Genomic DNA, 6,100 nt, shown 5'->3' with positions numbered 1-6,100 from the left:
TAAAGTGGAAGAAAGTGAGAATAAGGAATAAGAGGACCAGCAAAGATGGGGAAAGTGGAAGATGACGCGCAAAACCACGATAAATAGTGGACGAGGAAGAGAACGAGGAAGCGGAGAAAGGCGAAGACGAAAATACAATAAAAAGGAAGGGAGGAGGAGGAGCGAGAGACGAGGCGGATTTTGGAAGGAACCAGAAGAGAGGAGTCGCACAGGTAGTGGTTCCTGGACCGCCACCTTCATCTCGTTCCGAGACCTGATGACCGGTTTCGCCGGAGATCGCACAACCCGATCTCTCTCTCTCTCTCTCTCTCTCTCCCCGTGTGTCATGACGGTCCTGACTCTGAAGAACAAGAGGGTATCACTCACAGCATCTCAGCTGGGGCAGATTGCATTCAGATCTCCACGATAGCAGGAGATGAACAAGAGAGTCGGAGAGTTCGGAAGATGGGATGCTGAGAGAAAGATAGTCCTAGAGAGAGAGAGAGAGAGAGAGAGAGAGAGAGAGAGAGAGAGGGAGAGAGAGAGTGAGAGAGAGAGAGTGGGGGCGGTAAATTGGAACGATAGCAGGAGATGAACAAGAAAGTAGGAGAGTTCGGAAGATGAGATGCTGAGAGAAAGATAGCCCTAGAGAGAGAGAGAGGGGGGGCGGGGGCAGTGAAACTGTAACGATGGCAGGAGATGAACAAGAAAGTCCGAGAGTTTGGGAGATAGGATGCCAAGAGAAAATAGTCTTAGAGAGAGAGAGAGAGAGAGAGAGAGAGAGAGAGAGAGAGAGAGAGAGAGAGTAAATCGGTAACGATAGCAGGAGATGAATAAGAAAGTGGGAGAGTTTGGAAGGTGGGATGCTAAGAGAAAGATAGTTCGAGAGAGAGAGAGTAAATCAGAAAATAAAATCTGCTTCATTTATCCTGTTACCGTTGTATCTTAATTGCAGCGTCCCTTCATTATCAAATCGATGATGACCTAGTACTACAGTACACCAGGAAATGTTTAGATTCTGACTTTTGAATTACTGCATATCTCAAGCGAAGAATCCGATGTTCATTTTCTTAGTTCTTAGACCAGCTGAATAAGGCTAAACTCGAATAGATGTAGAATTTGTTTTGCAATTTTACTGGAGACAGTGCTTTATAGTTTTGTTCTAGGACAAGTAATAACTAGGTTCATTCAGTCTATCAATTTATCCATAACGATGATTGAGAGGTTGCCATCCAGCACACACAGACACACTCACACACACACACACACACACAGAGAGAGAGAGAGAGAGAGAGAGAGAGAGAGAGAGAGAGAGAGAGAGAGAGAGAGAGAGAGAGAGATTTGTACAAATGACAAATTCTGAAGCTTACCATAGCCTTAAAACACCTCACAGTATCTTAGCAATCTGAGTCCATATGTGAACATATAATATTATGACCCGGGAGGAAGTTAGTCAAAGACGAGAGAGTCATTCAGATGTTTATACAGTTTGTCCTTTTAATTTAGAGGCAAATGGAATGGCTAGCCAAATACTCTTTACTAACCCTCGGGTTGGGGTGTTAAAAAAAGTGGGGGTGGAGGGGACCTGAACCCTTTGCAGGACTGAAGTTTGTAAAATTCCATTCGGAGGGATAATGAAAATGGAATAGAATACCAACACTCGTCAATAGAAGGAACCAAACAGCCGCCATAGGAAGGCTTTGGCCTAACTGATTGTACGACTGATTTCTTAGGATTTCAAAGATATCCTCCTAGCCCAGTGATTCTTAAACTGGGGTGCAAGAAGCTTCCAAGGGGGCGCAAGCTGCCAGATGGTGCTATTATTTTTAAATTTGTGATGTTAACTGCAAAATTGCCAAAAACATTATCACTGCTTCCACATGCTTTCTAATTATTATCTCAAAACATGCCCAAAATTCAAAATGTAAGTCAATTTTCATTTCAAATCTTGTTTATGAATTGTGTTTTATTTATATGATGATAAGTATAATGGTATACAAATAGCCAATATATTGTTTATAGATTATAGTTGGCAAAAATTTCAGGGCAGGGGGCGTGGGATCTATACATAATGCCTGGGGGCAGGGGGCCAGGGGGCGCAAGGCAAAAATGTTTTAAGAACCACTGTACCTAGCCTGTCCGTTGGGTTAGTAGGCAGCTGCCCAGCCTCACGTAGATCTATGTACGCTAAGCAGAGCTTCCAAGACCTAATTAATTCGCTAATTGGATTCTGTCACGATTGTTACGTGTAGATTTATGTATGCAAATTGGATAATCGTTTTTTCCCCCAAGTAGATTTCCCATTAATAACCTCTTAAATTGATGTGTTCTTTTTTGAGTGTTGAATGTTGAAACAGTTATAAACAGTGGCGTCATTTCAGATTTTTCTTTTGGGGGGGGGGCGGGGCCAAAGGTTTAGAACTAATGGTATGGGTGGGGTGGCCAGCGAAGCGAGCCCTACCAGCTGGGGGTAGGGGGTTCGTTGTCAGACCTCCGGGAAATTTTTGGAAATTTGTGCGCATTTTCGAGCATTTTGAAGCCATATAAGAGCTGTATTGAGTTAATAAAGCAGCGAACAGGTATGCAACACCCACCCATTATTATTATTATTATTATTATTATTATTATTATTATTATTATTATTATTTATTATTATTATTATTATTTCAAAGGCTAGGGGGCGAACCAAGTTTTGGGGGGGCCGTCACTGTCTTGAAGGGGGAAGTCCCCCCCAAGCCCCCACAAATGACGCCTCTGGAAATAAATGGGAATATGAGTATTCGTCATCACAGGTATGCATACCTATTAACATGCACACATACCCCTGCGCTATCATGCATGCACAGCGCATATACTGTATATCGATGGAGGAAGTACAGCGCGAGGAATTATCTTTAATCTTGAACCTGACCAAAGTTTAGCATGAACGCTGTTATCTTTGCACCTTGCCATCACGATCAACTTATATATTTGCCATAATACCTATTTCTCTCTCTCTCTCTCTCTCTCTCTCTCTCTCTCATTTTCTTTGCTGTCCATGTAAAGTTATATCTAACCAGTCCTTTATCAACGCAATGGGATAAGAAAAAAAAAAACACGCAATATTTCGTAAGATTCTCTCATCCTTACCTGATGGCCTGCCAAGGTGTTAAAGAAAGCGAGGAAAAAAGTTGCATATCTTGTGCATTGACAATTAACCCTTGTTTAAGGGGCATAGTTATAACTATCCAATTCTCAGATAAGAGCAATTCGAGGGTTTAATTCCCTGTCTTATGAAAGCGGCCGTTAAAGCGTCCCAAAAGGGCAGTTAAGGAATGATTTAGAACTATTGGCCTTCCGCTTATACGCCATAAAGACCCAAATGGGATGTTATCGCGCACGCCATTGGCGGAGAATGGACGGGTTCGTTTTTTTTTTTGAATGATGTGTAACCACTTTCTTTTTCTTTGTTTCTTTCTGTAAATTTTTTTTTTCGGGGCTACATTGCTGTTGAATGGGTTTAATGTTGACAGATGTGCGTGTTTGTTTTGATGAGTTTTTTCCAACGCTGATGTCCATAAATTTTCAGTGTTGTCGTCTTCTTATTATTACTTTTACATACGATTTAAACTTCTACTGTACAACAACAACTACTACTACTACTACTACTACTACTACTACTACTACTACTACTACTACTACTAATAATAATAATAATAATAATAATAATAATAATAATATCATTGATAACAAAGCAGAAAATTATACTTATAAAAAATACCAATAACATTCGCCGTGGAACGACGAACTCAAAAAATAATCCTAACAATACTCTGTGTGGAAAAATGTCAATTTCAATAAAAGCATCAACTACCAGTAACAAAAACATTACTCAATAAAAACTCGATAATAGATAAAAATTTTTAAAAAGTAATCACAAAGAATAAAAATTGTATCCCGTAGGAAATCCTCATACTGAATACTTTTTATACGTGGTTTAGAAACTATGATGAATATGAAGCCTTTAAGACTATTTCAAAATCACGCTTTTCAGACCAAGATTTTTATCTGATAATTTCTCAGTCTACTATACTGCCCTAAACTGGAAAACTGCAGTATCTGCAAAATTTTCGAAATTGAGATATGCCACCTATTGGGCTCGTGAAACACTAATACGCAACTTAGAGTATCTACCATTTTCTCAGTTCTGTATTTTTTGCAGATTCCGATCTTCATTTGAGGGCAATAACTCTCTCTCTCTCTCTCTTCTCTCTCTCTCTCTCTCTCTCTCTCCTCTCTCTTCTGAGGTACTTCAGTCTTTTATTTGGTATGCAGTATTACTAAGAAAACAGGAGAATGCCACCTTTTTCCCTGAAGTGGCCACAGTTTAATTTTGGGAGGATAATTCATACCAGTATGCTTTTGACTGACGTTAAATCTTTTGACATGATTGCATAAAGCGTTGTACGTAGGAGTGTGTCAGGCAAAACACATACACACACACATATATGCATATATTTATTTCGTAGATATACATATACAGAGATATATATATATATATATATATATATATATATATATATATGTATATATATATGTATATTTATAACATATAAATATATAAATATATATACAAATGTATATATATGAATATATATATATATATATATATATATATATATATATATATATATATATATATATATATTCTAAATCTAAAATGTTTGACCACCGAGGGCGTGGCTTTAAATGAGTCTAGGGTCTAAAAGCGAGGTTTTATCACCGAAGATCTGCTCCAGTACTCGTAAGTTTGAGTTGCCTAATTTGAGCTGTGCACTCCGGCACACGGCCCTTTCATTTGCTAACCTGTTTTGGCAACTGTTTATTCTACTGTTTATTCTGGCTGCGTTTCATTACTTCTTTTGTTATTCTTCTAGATTTCGTGTGACTTTGTTCTAGTTTTTTTTTGTTGTTATATATGCATTTTCTATTCTTTGGACGCTTGGGGTCAGATGAATAATAATAATAATAATAATAATAATAATAATAATAATAATAATAATAATAATAATGTACTGAATACTTCGTTTTGTTATGTATCTAAATTTCATGTCACTTTGAATAATAATAATAATAATATGTAATAATAATATAAATAATAATAATAATAATAATAATAATAATAATATAATAATAATGCACTGAATATTTCGTTTTGTTATGTACCTAAATTTTATGTGACTTTACTGTCTTTCTTTTTATTATATATATATATATATATATATATATATATATATATATATATATATATATATATATATATATATATATATATATATATATTTATATATATATATATGTATATATATATATATATATATATATATATATATATATATATATATATTATATATATATATATATATATATATATATATATATATATATATATATATATATATATATATATATATATATATATATATATTCTTTTGCTGTGAACGCTTATCGGTGGTCAGTTATGTGGTCTGTAATAATAATCATAAAAGTAAAAATTATAGTAGTAATAATCATAACATTATCGATGGATTGAATACTTACAATATCATACATCAGTTAACAGTTTTGATTACAGTTATCTCCAGTAACACAACAAAACAAATTTCTGATACATCAGTGATACAGATTTATTATTATTATTATTATTATTATTATTATTATGTGTGTGTGTGTGTTATTATTATTATGTATTATTATTATTATTATTCAGAAGATGAAACCTATTCATATGGAACAAGCCCACAGGGGCCATTGACTTGAAATTCAAGCTTCCAAAGAATATGGTGTTCATTAGGAAAAAGTAAGAAGAGGTAAAGGGAAACACAGAAAGAAATCTCTTATTAAAAAAAATAAATTAATAAATAGATAAAAATGCATTAAAATGCAAGGAGAATAGTATTAGGGTAGTAATGCATTGCATCTTCGCTTGAACTTTTGAAGTTCCAATTGCACGTCATCCTCAGGGAGACTGTTCCACAGTCCAACGGTGTGTGGAATAATGGACCTCTGGAAATGTTAACATATTTGTGTTTTCACGCTAATAAAAATCGAACGTGACTGAGAGCAGACTTATTCTATAAAC

Source organism: Macrobrachium rosenbergii, chromosome 21 (genome assembly GCF_040412425.1).
Source record: "Macrobrachium rosenbergii isolate ZJJX-2024 chromosome 21, ASM4041242v1, whole genome shotgun sequence".
NCBI lineage: Eukaryota > Metazoa > Arthropoda > Malacostraca > Decapoda > Palaemonidae > Macrobrachium > Macrobrachium rosenbergii.
Note: the sequence above shows the minus strand (reverse complement) of the source record.